The sequence below is a fragment of the Drosophila tropicalis genome, unplaced genomic scaffold (genome assembly GCF_018151085.1).
Source record: "Drosophila tropicalis isolate 14030-0801.00 unplaced genomic scaffold, ASM1815108v1 contig_158, whole genome shotgun sequence".
Classification (NCBI taxonomy): domain Eukaryota; kingdom Metazoa; phylum Arthropoda; class Insecta; order Diptera; family Drosophilidae; genus Drosophila; species Drosophila tropicalis.
Window position 1 is genome coordinate 12673323 of NW_027172602.1, and position 12760 is coordinate 12686082.

Here is a 12760-nt window from a genome sequence, read left to right on the forward strand (position 1 = left end):
TGTTTCTGGTGTCTGGATGGATACGTGGGTGGATGGGTGGTTCTTCCACCATCCACCATAGACAGGACTCGTGGCATTTTCACTCTAATGATTAATGGTTGTCATCCTGTAAGTCTTTGCGTTGTCCTTTACCTTGCCCCGGAGCTAAAGTCGTGTAAAGCCGATCAAAATGCAAAAAAACTTTTCAACGGACTTGAATACACTCCATCACATTAAACTCACCCCACCCCCTACCCCCTGCCCCCTGTCACAAGAACTAAGTACTCCCATTGCAGCTGTTGCAAATCTCATAGCCCCAGGGGGGGGTGTGCAAGGCTTACGGCGTGAATGTGGGGGGGGGGGCGGTTTGTAACAGTGTTGATAAATGCATTTGAAGCGTGTCCTGTTGACATTTGTCATTATCTCTGACATTACTCGAGGGCTAAAGCACAGCTTATCGAATTGCCTAAGCTAAATGAAATGTTCTGGGTGCAATCTATTTAAAGTTCTCCTTTTTTTCCCCTCCCCTTTTCAACTTAATAATAAAGTGCAAGTACTATAAAATGGGTTTACACAATGTCATTCCCGTTTTAAACGTGTATAAATTATGCCCAGAAGCCCTTATCAGAGTGGATGAAAAAGTGCTCATCTAGTTAAATGATTCTATTGGCAGTTATTTAGATGATTTCCTTTTCAAAGTTTTCTTGGTCTAAAGTCGAAAGTCATGGGGGATATTTTAAGATCCTCAGATCGGATAAAGGTTGTCTAGTTAATTTAGGCAACTGTTGTCTAGAAAGGACCTTCATTGCCTCTTAATAGCTTAAGGATCGTAACCTAATTAAAGGAAAACCTTTTAATTGTGTGATCTCATTGCCTTAATATCAAGCAATAGAGGAAAGTGTGAATTTTGGTTTAAGGGAGTTGGGGGCAGACGGGAAATCGTTGCCCTAATGCCTCCCACGAGTAATTCATGGAAATTGCGTTGAAAAGGTCTTCACAAACAAACAAACAAACAAACAGGCGAAACAACAACTTGAACTTTTCCCATATGAAATTGTCTGACCTGCTACATGTGTACCAACAACAACAACAACAATAACAAGTGTTAAGTCAAACACATAAGCAACCCACCCACCAAACACACAACCCATGCAAACCGTTTCGGTGACCTCTGATCTCATAGTCACCCTCAGTCTCTCTCTCTGCAGTTTTTGGACCTGACAATTTGTCATTTGGCAAATGTAGAAAAAAAAGAGAAAGAGAGAGTATTAAGAATCAAACAAAATGTTTAGCTACCTGATACCTGGTTGCTCTATTAAATATTCACCCTTTTTCATCCTCCTCCTCTAAAGTATACACAGAGGGTTAAGGGGTTGAGCGGGGGCCGAGTTGGAGGCGTTACAAAAAACTTGAACATGCAACTTTCGTTTACAACAAATTTTCACACCAAAATGAAAAAAGTTTTTTTTATTTTGTTTTTGGCCAAAAAACGTTTTGAACGTTTGTTGTTTTTGATACAGGATAAGAGGGAGAGTCCTGGTCGCTGAGGGTGCTGGACCGTGCTGCGGTTGAACGTGAACGTGAGTTGCCTTTGGTATCTAAACATATGTATAGTTCGCTGTTCATTCTCTATATCTCTGTTCGTTTTCTTCTTCTCCTTCTGGGTTCCTTAGTCTCTTTGGCGTCTGTTGGGTTTCTGTCCCTGTCATGTGTCAAGTGTTAAAGTGGTAAACATGTTGTTTACGCTGACTCAGCTGAAATATTGTATATAATAATCTTTGAATCACTCCAAACACTCCACACTCAGCAGGAAGAGACAGAGAGCGAGAGAGAGAGAGAGAGAGCGAAGGCAGAGCAGGCAAGAGTATATCAAAAATTAGTCAATAAAAATGTTTGCTAGAAAGAAACAAAAATTGTTTTCTTTTTTCGTTGCCTTTCGCCCCAAGAATAACCATAAATCTAAAGTGTTTAAAAGAATGGTAAAAGTTGTGTAACCGATAACTTTAGTTGTGATTTCAAATAAACCATTTAGAGTAGTATAAAAAGGAGGAACGAGGAGGTGGTAGAGTGTAAGAGAGAAGGGGTAAGTCTAAGACCCAAAAAAAGAACCCATTGCAGCCTTTAAGGGGCAAAATTCTTCCATTTCAGAGCTTTCGATCTCTAAGAAATAAGCATTAAGCTAAAATTTTAATACATTCAAGTTAGGAACTTAGCAAAATGCTGTAATTTAGCAATATTAATTATAAAACATTAATTAGTGAGAATATATATCACAAAATGAGTTCTCGTTTAGTGTCCACGCCCTCGCCCCTGCCGAGGTGTGCCTCCGCCTCTTTAATTTTTGGCACCACTCATATTAATGAGTTTGGCTTTTGCGCCTAAAATCTGGCAACAGTTTGTACAAATTGCTTATTTATGCTATGCCGCTTTGACAGTGTTTGGCAGTCTGTTGGCATCTGTTCTGGCCTTTGGACATTAGTTATGTAAAGTGCGCCTGGATGGGTGTGAGTGTGTGTTCTCATAAATGAAGCGATGGGTCATTTTCATAGATTTCGGCACGTACATAATACAGGATACACACACACACATACATTCAGCAGGCAGCATAATCATTTACCAATACCAATAATAATAATGTCATTTTGGTGTAGAAACAGCTGCTGCTGCTGCTGCTTCTTCTGCCTGACCAACAACACCCACCATCAATGGTAAGGCAGCGTGTTAAACTAACAAATTATGCTAATTCGTAGGCACTCCTTGACAAGTCACAGAAAAATCTAGTTTGTGTTACAATTTCCGGCTTTCCACCTAACCACAGATCAACATCATGCGCCATGTCCATGCCCCATGACCCCCCATAGTCCAATATGCTGGATGCGTGTTGGATTTCATAAAATATGTAAGTCTAAGCGAGGAGGGAGGAACTGTTACCGTTATCGTTGCCGTCACCGTCAGAGTCCCCAAAGTCGATCCCACATGTGCTTTATGCGTCATCGTCAAATGTTAGCCGGTGTCTGCCCCATCACAAAAATACGCATACAACCAGACTCACACACACACATGCACACACTCACACACATGTGCGTCACCGTCGTCACATGTGCGCAACAAATTGCTATGTCGTCTGACGCTTTGAAATATACATTTTTCTCCATCTCCCCATTTTTTTTTTTTTTTTTGCTTTGCTTTTGACTCTTGCGGTTACATTTCCGTTGCACCGGCGGCATTTTCAAATTGGAATAGGGCCAAAACGCAGAACGCGTGCAAAATAATCACAGAAAAGACCTTAGCCAATACCAAACAATCCCCAAGATCCTCTCACTCTCTTTTCCCTCTTCATCGCTTTCTACTCATAGACCATGGCCAGACGTTGGCACCGTGGTTAGAAAAGCATTGAAAATGATGATGGTAAACAAATGTGGTAATAAAATGCCAGATAACTTGCAAAAGCGAATCCTTGGACTGTTATTGCCTACTTTTGGGAACATTCCTGACGACAATTTTAAACTTTTATTTTAAATAACTCGAAGATCGTTTATAAAATTCGATTTCATATAATTTTTTAAACTTGATGAATGCAAAACTTTGAATGTTTATCTAAAATAATAGCTTTTGACTTACTGTGCCCACTGAGCCTGGCCCGTATAAGTATGCTATGGAAAAATGCCTGATTTATGCTTTTGACGCGACGGCGGCCCTTAATTCTATTCTATGTATGTGCGAGCAAAAAGAAAGAAACGAAAGAAGGATGAGAGAGAGAGAGAGAGAGATAAATACAGAGATAGAATAATATGAAATCACAGCAAATCGAATCGAATTTTCATATATTTACTATGAATTACGAATTGGCAGATTATGGAAATCGTTTGAATGTTCGGTCCAGGCGGCTATGGTCCCAGCTGGATGTTGCTCAGACAGAAGGCTCTAAGCTCTATAAGTTATTGATCTGTTGTCATACAAATGATGATGCTATGTCCACACACACACACACACATATATATACACAGAAGTAGTGGGGTAGTAGATAGTAGTTTTTTCTTTCTTTCTTGCTTGTCCTCTTTGCCGCTTCTGGTTTTGCTCTTTTCTTTTGGATTATGAGTCATAAAAACGGGAGAAAAATGAAAGAAGGATGGGATGGGATGAATGCGAGAACGGGTGGGCTGCCGGTCATAAACTTGATATGCCACCAAAAAGTAATGCCATGAACCTAATACCTGTATTCCTGTGTATGTGTGTGTGTGTGTGTGTGTGTGTTTGGACAAATAATTACAACGAAGACTACAACTACATACAGCAGCTGAGTCCTGGCATTTCGCATGTAGCATATTTAATGACAAAGAAACTCGTGTCAAGGATTACTAATTAGTGTCTGGACGTTGAAGACCAACCGAATGATGACGATAATGATGATGAGGATATGCTTGTCAGCCTGATGCTCTTGTTGTTGTTGTTGTTGTCGTCGTTGTTATCTTTGGCTTAAGTGCACACACACATAAACACACCACCAACCATAGTAGCGACTGTGAGGTTTTATATTTGCTTTTTAAATTGACTTTCAGGTCGGGGTCCCCGAAAATTGAGTTGTCCATGAGCCGGCATTTGTTTGCCTGCCTGCCTGCCTGACTGTCTCTGTGATAAGCATTGCCAAGCATCTTACCTGAAGCTTAAGTGAATTTTCCACTACATCCTTTGTCCCTTGTGGCATCCATCCTGATGGAGTGTGGTGTGAAGGACCGTGTCAGTTTAATTACATTGATGTTTCGGCTTCAGCATATTACAAAAAAGAACAACATTCACTTTACTCTACCATTGCATTTACCAACACTGTAGAAAAGAGTTGTCAGTAAATCTTAAAATATGCATTAGTTTCTGATCACACTCAAAATATCAAATGGAGCATTGATAGAGAATTTGCTTAACTCAAAGATTAATTTCGGTTTGTCTGCCAGTTGCCAGTGCCGCATATCGAGTTGACCATTGTCCATCCTACCTTCTCGACAGGGTATCAAAATATCAGGATGGTTGAAAGGTTCACTTTTCTGTAAGGTGATTATCCTAGAACCCTTTTAACTTTATGAAGTCTGCTGCAGAGTATTTCGCTTTACAAAGGGCACTATCGAATTCTCTACAATGCTTAGAAATAAAACTCTGAGCGAATTCTATTAGCAAGAGTATACAAATTCGGCATTAATGGCAATGCAGTTTACCACAAACTTTTGTCAGTTGTCGCTTGATGATGATGATGATGATGAGAATAAGGATGCGCTGTTGCTGCTAAGCTGATTTGTATTTAATGAGCTGTATATACACATACGCACATACTGTCTCTCTTTCTTTCGTTCTCTCTTACTCACACAAACAAACACTTGCAGACAAATTGCCATAAGTCTCGACAGTGAAATGAAAACATTCACTTGGGCTGTGCCAAGGGGATAGGGACGAAAACTGGTCTGTTATGTTTGCACTCAAGTGCCGCAGCCTGTGAGTCTAGGGCAAAAAAGGAGCAGGTGGGGTACAGATAAAGGGAAGCTTTGGCTTTATCGCTATAACTCAGGCTGAACTCTCGTTTCAGCGTTCGTTTTTCGAATAGGCATTTCGAAATCTTCACCAAACCACCTGTCAGTAGCTTGTCTCAACTCCAATACCCTTACCTCTTCACCCTCACTCAGTCGGTCTCTCTCCCTCAGCGCGTCATCGACATCAGTCAACGTGATTATTTGCCAAAAAAAAAAAGATGTAAATGCCTCTCAGCATCAACATCAACATCAGAAATTTTTATTTGTTTAGCATTATGCGTTGGGTTCCCATCTTCGGTTTCGGTTTCGTGTCGTTTTTTCTTCTCTTCTTTTTTTTTTGGCCACGTTAACCACCCACAGAGGATGATGTTGACGGCTCGATTCTGTGTGTGTGTGTGTGTATTGCCTTAACCCTCGAGTAGAAAATTTCATAAAATTAAATTCCGCAAATATTTTCGTAAATGAAATATGTAGCCTGGGGCTGGTTTTGTTTATCCATAAGCTTGACTTGCTGATTATGCTCCCCCCTCTCCTCTCCTGTCCTCTCCTATCCTCTCGACTCGACTCTTTCAACTGAAAGCTGAATGTTAACCATTTTTCCCTCATTTCCCAATATACACTTGACTAAGAAATAATTTGGTCCTAAATTGGCAGAAGCTGAAGTTGAGGCAACGTTTTTAAATTTAAGCCAAAAGTTCTAATTCTGAGACTTTTAGAATCATATTCAAAAGCATATTTGTTGTCCGTTTTGTGTCTCTTTTAGTGTCTCTTCTGAGTATTGAAAATAAATCTGGAGATTTATTAGTTGGAAATTTTCATTCGCATTGAGTTTTGTGCATTTCCGATTTCCATTTTGTTGTGGCTTGTAATTTATTCAATTTGTTGAAAAGGAATCTGCAATGAATCTTTCTCAGCCATAAATGAAATATGTTTTTTTTTTTGTGTCAAGCAATTTCTCAAATTGTTTTTGTACTCTCAACTAAACTAATAAGCCACAAAAGCGTCAACCATTTGGCCCCCTCAGTCCTGGCCCCGGCCACTATCTCAGCCACTATGGCTGAGTCATAGACATTGCCCCGCCCCCGCCCACCGCTCTCTTGTCTTTCACTGGTTGCCTTGCTTACGACAAAGTCATAGTTAGCAGCTGCCTTTTTTTTGTGAGGGTAACCAAAAAAGGAATGAAGAAAAAATGGTAAGGAAAAACCGCCATGAACAAGCGGACGAAGAAGCTTAATCGACTTTGCCAACATTAAATGCGTGTGGTTAGCCAGAAGGAAAGACTTCCTCATCAACCACCCAACCAGCCACAATGCATGAAAATGGCGTGAAAAACAGTTTGTGCCATCCCTACACAGAAGCTCTCTGCCCTTCTTCCTCCTCCGACCCCTTCTGGCCTTTTCTCTTTCTCTGTTGTATTATTTATACCCATAAAAATATTATTGCCATTTTTTTGTATTTGGATTTTTGTGAGCGTCATTCTTGGCTGCTCCTTCTCCGCCTTCAACCCAACCTCCACCTCCTTCTCCTCCTCCATATGAACGTCTTCTTGTCAAATGTCAGGCGTGAAGTGTTTGTTGATGTGCTTGCCATTGGAATTGGAAACGGCAAGGAGTGAGGCCTGCGGAAGTGTGTGAGGGGTGTTTGGTTTTTGGGGTTTGGTTTACGCTTTCAGCCGGATGTGCTGCGTAATTGGACCCATATGCTTGGCCCACCAACCCATCGAAGTAGTTTTTGTGGTTAGCTGACAGAAGCAAAAACCAAAACCAAAAACTGGGTGTGGAAAAAAAGGACAACCATGGGCTAAGGAGCCAGGTTCCTTGTTCATAAGATACGTAATTTTGCACCTAGGAAATAGCCATCTTAAAATTTTATGTTAGCCATGTTGTGGCCATAGACTCGGGCTCTATTATGACTAATTTAAATTCAAAGAGATAAATATCTAGAAAAGAAGTTCTTGAAAGGGATAAGAAGTGACCCAATGGGCCTTGTTCTTGGTTATTTGGTTTAAGAAGTTTTCTAAAATAGATTCTTGAATTAGAGGGGGAAAAATTTACCCTTCCTTCCTTTATCTATACCATTTAGGTGTGGTATTTAATAGCTAGTTTCGATGGCTTTGACCTTTGCCTTGGTAGTAAGACTTCTAAGCCGTAAACGTTCGTTTGCCCTTCTCTTTTAACTATTTCGAATTGAGCAATTCGTTAAACAATGTCTTCAATCGATTCGAGGACCAAAAGAGGATATATTTTCCACTAGGTAACAAATATCCTTAATGTGTAAATATAGCACGTAAACTAATCGGAAAAATAATGATATACCATGTACATATAAACCAATCTAGATAATTTGCTACTGCATTTGCATGTGGAACATTAAATTGATGACAAGCAGCAATAGCAATTTATTTTGTAATATTCCCTGCTCCTGATTCTACTGGGTGGCTTCTGGTCACTTTTGCCAGCAATTCCAATTCCAACTACAATTTCCGATATGGAATGACCATTTGGGTCTCAATTATTGGCACTTTTGCAGGCAATTCATTTCGTTTGCCACGTAATGCCCATTTAAGTGACTACACCAAATCATTTCCAGCCCGCAACCACCCACACATGGCACACCCAAAAACGAATGAGAGGGAAAAACAAAACAGACGCCACCAATCACAGTTTCAAACCGGAGTGAAGTGAAGTGAAATGGAGGGAGGAGAATTGCGGCAGTGTGAACAACTCGCAAATAAAGTGCCGATTGGATATTACAACTTTCCGGTCACTGCATTTCTGCAAAGTTCACAAAAACTATACACAATCCCGGTGCAGAAAACCCGCTCAACTTCTGCTCCCACAAGCAGAACAATTTCCAATGTGCGCTCAACTGTAGTGGCGACGACGATGACGATGGAGAAGGAACTGGAGATGGTGATGAGGGGCGAGTACAGAAACGGGAGGACATTGCGGATGGAAATGTTGCAATGGCATAAAGGGTTTTCAGAGAAGGAGCCGGGGGGCAACTCTCTATGTTCTCTGCTCCAAAAACAGGAAGTTAGCTTCGCTTGGCAACTGACTATCATGGCCAGAGAGTGTGTGTGTCTCTTATAGATTTCATTAACACTGATCATGGTTGAATGAAGCAAACAGATTGTCAAGTAATAGTCTTAACTCAAGACGGTTACAGCACAGAAATATATACAATTTCTTAGTTAAAGTTAAGCAAAATCAAGTTTATTTTAATATCAATTACCACAGTTTAGATATATGATATTAAAGTGGCTTTCGGTTCATGCCAAATCCTTTCGTTAGTATCCTGTAGAAACAAAATTTGATAATCTTTTTGCCTTAGGCATTTATTTTGCCACAACTTTGCACCACTGTTTGAATGTCTCTGTGTGTGTGTGTTGGGGCAGGTGGCGGGTGGCAAGTGGCGGTTTGGCTTGTTGTTGCAACCATGTTTGGCAACATGTGTAGTATTTAAAACTCAACCGGCCTTGGTCAGCAGCCGCAAATGAATTTATTTATTTTACGGTTTGCCTCGTTTTCCTTACATTCATCCGTTTTGCCAGTGTGTGGTGTGTGTGTGTGTGTGTGTGTGTGTGCTTTCTTTTTTGTAATTTTCATTACATTTGGGCAAACAATTTATGGTGGCTCAGTTCAGATTGTGTGGAGGGTTGTCGCCGTCGTTGTCACTTGGCCAACGAGTGCCTTCTGTCTCTTGGTGTCTGCCATTTGGTATTTCAACCCTCAGCGAGGCAGCGAGGTTGACTGCATTGAGATGAGGTGGCATTTTTTGTTTTCGGGTGGTGCGACATTGAAATTTATAGACGAAATGGCAGGTGGTGCATCTCCATGTGCCACATGCCACATCAACTCGCCATCTCTCTTCTCCTATCTGTCCGTCTAGCTGCCTGAGTCACTTTGAGTTTTAAAACGGGATGAAAAATAAAAAACAGAAAGCAGAGAAAAAATACCGTGAACCCACCAAGAATATTTAATTAAAATTTATGTGCAACCCCAAAGCAATCTGAGGGGCAGTCTTGTGTAAATGAAATATATGCCCCCTTTCTTTAACTCCCCCCCATCCCCCCATTCACTCACTTGAGCAACACTTGAAACTTTGACACGCCTCTGCCTAACCCACTCCCAAAAGTGCCATTGAGGCTGATACAACAAACATCGAAAAAAAACTTATATATTCTGCATACTTTCCTCAGGAGAGGAGACAGCATTTATGTGTTGGGGTTGGACCAGTGAGAGCTATTAAAAAGTTGCATTGCTCCCTCCCATTGAGGGAGAGAGAGAGAGAGAGAGAGAGAGAGGGAGGAGAAATTTACCTGTAATCGCCACGCATTTTGCCTATACAAATCAATTGAGCGTTAAAGGCCAATGTTAACCCCCCAACCCAAGGGGCCAATCTAGAAGCGAATTGCTTGTTTATCCTGCAGCAGTTAGTTAGTGGGGACGGGGGGAATGGGGAGGAGAATGGTGGTCAAACGGTAATTGGTAATTGAAAGCGCCAGCCCTTGCATAGCTGACTAATCAATCAGCTAACGATTGGCCTGTTAGTGCAAACGAGATGGCAGGCAATCGATCAATCAGTCAATCAGTCAGTTAGTCAAGCCAAAGTGACAAACTAAAGTCGGGGCAAATCCCAAACAGTTGTAGGACCATCGTTGGGTTAAAAGGTTAAAGTTGATTTCAGCTAATTGCAATTAGAAGTGGAAGGACACTTTGACAGCGCTGACAAACAGCAACAACAGGATTAACCAGATAAGCCCTACTCGATTGTCTATATAAAGACAGGGGAGAGAGAGAGAGAGAGAGAGAGAGATAGAGTAATCTGAAGAATGAGATTGACGTTGGAGAAAGAGAGAATTTGTTAGAATTTGATGGTCATTTGGATAAGGAGGTTCCGCGTATGTTGCTGACATCTGAGTGGTTGGGGAAGAGGTTGGCTCTCGAGTTAGTTAAGTTTAGTGAGGGTATAACAAAAGTCGACACGAGTTTTGTTTATTTCTCTGTTTTATTTTAGGAATTCGTCATTTATTTTTTGGCAAAATCAAAGCCAAGACCAAAGGCACGTCGTGTCCCGGCTCGGTTCACAAGATGCTTTCCACGTTGCTTCTATCTCGCTTTAGGTTGGTTTAGGGGTTTTTGTGGCATCTTTGCGATTTCCGCAATATGCCAAGACCAAACGGTGCAGCCAGGTTGCCATTTCCGTGGCCAGTGCCAACAAAAAAGGAGAAAAGAAGAAAAAAAACTGTGTCAAAAGCTTGCCACGATGGGGCAACATGTGGCCACCAAACACAAGCGAATGAGCCCCGGCTCACTTGCAACTTGCATTTGTCTTTTCGCAAAAGCGGGCTTGCTGCCAAAGTGCCTGCGGTTATGCGCCACTATGGAGCAGGAAGCAGGAAGGGGTAAGGGGATGGCGGAGGGGAAAGGTGCAAGCAAAAGGAAAACCAAAACCAAGTGGCGGTAGCACAAAACAGGCAACAAAAACTGGGTGTGTGTGTGTGTGTGTGTGTGGCAATAGGTAGCCAGGTAGCTCAGGGACTCAAGGCTATCTGACTCGACATCGAGTTGCATTAATGCAGCCTTTAAAATTTATGATATTTACTCAAGCAGACAAAATGCAGCCAATGAGCCAAAAGCATTTGGCAATACATTTTTTATGGTCCAATGTTAAGTGAAAGGCAACTAACGACAGAGATGAGACTTAGATGTAGCTTATTGAGTCATCAGTAGTTGGTGGTAGTTGGCCCTTTGATATTGAGGCAGTTGGTTCAAATCTTTTTGCTCTCCTAGTTATATAAGACTATGGCCAAAGATGGGGGAGGTCCCAGTCTTGGATTTGGCATACGCTTGTCAACACCTGTGAGCAGAGCGCGCTTAGTCCTTCTTTCATCTCACCTCAACTTCGGTCGGTCTAGCTTGCTCTCGTCTCTTGTACATTTTGTAATTTTCTTAAGTGTTGTCATTGTCGTTGTTGTTGTTGTTATCCTAGGTATCCTGTTAGCAGACTTGCGTTGTCTGTGTCTGAGTCTTACCCTTACACACAGTCTGCTCGGAGACTCGTGGTGGAGTCTGAAAAATTATTAGCAACATGTTCTGTCGTCGCTGTTGGATTGATTTTAATACCAAGGAGACTTTTGTGGTCTGCTCCGGTCCCTGCGCCTGGCGCTTTCATAGCAGCTGTGTCGATATCCCCAGAGAGTTGGCGCATGAGTTCACTTGCCGGAATGGCACTAAATGGAATGGCATGGAATGGTATTGTCGCAATTGTCGTCAACTTTATCGCTTGCAATTGTATTTCGAGGTACATCAAATTGGTTATTTAATAGATCAGCATCAGTTGTCCAACAATTTCAACATTAAATCTGGCTAAAGTATGTTAATCTCCCCTCTCCCAAGAGTTAAGTGTGGCCCTAAAGTATGCATGCGGTTGAGAGTCCTTTTTATCTTCTGAAAATTTGAAATAACTGATGGAAAGGCATTCCATAAATCATATTTAATCTCGATGTATTATAGGGCAGCATTTCCATTTTCCAAAGACAAAATTATTATAACTTATTGAGCGGACGATTGTTTTATGGCCCACAAAAGTAGGCAATGGTATTCAATATTTGCTAAATTTTCCATTGCAACTGTACCAATTTTATGAAAATGCTTTTATCGTTGCCTCTCTCTCTCTCTCTCTGTGTAATATCAGAATAGCTCTAACCACTTGATGTTAATTGCAGAAAACCTGGCAACAACAAATTCATTTGGATCCGTCCCGTTCCCTGCCCCATTCCTTGCATCTCCAAAAAAAGAAAACCAGCCATGTAACCACTCATTCAGTAAGCACTCCATCCGGTAAAAGAATACTTGACAAAAGGCTTTTGCTTGCCTGGTCTGGTCTCAAATTCTTTCAAACACACATCTCACAGAGTAAGGGGAGAGGGAGAAGAGAGAGCGGCGGGCATTGTCGCCATTTTTAATTGTAACTGTAATTTAGCCATTGTTGAACACTTTTGATGACGCAGGCAAACGACAACGATACGCAAATGGCAAAGGTAGAAAAGATGATGGGTTAGGTAAGAGGGGTCCCACATACATACATACATATGTACCTAGATGCCTCCCCTTCCCCCCCGCCCCCCAAGCAGAATCTGCCACTTGACGAGGGCACGTGTCGTGTTCTGTAAATGTTATTTTTAGCATAAATAAATTGCGTGAAAGCTTCTTACTCATCTCTTACTTACTCACACCTTCTCCCTGGCTTCTCTCCGTCTA

The 12760-nt window shown here is 41.5% G+C and overlaps 1 protein-coding gene across 1 annotated transcript in view; it reads left to right on the top strand.

The window, feature by feature from the left end:
• Nucleotides 1–12760, top strand: part of hwt (heavyweight) — a 47817-nt gene that overhangs the window by 22466 nt on the left and 12591 nt on the right.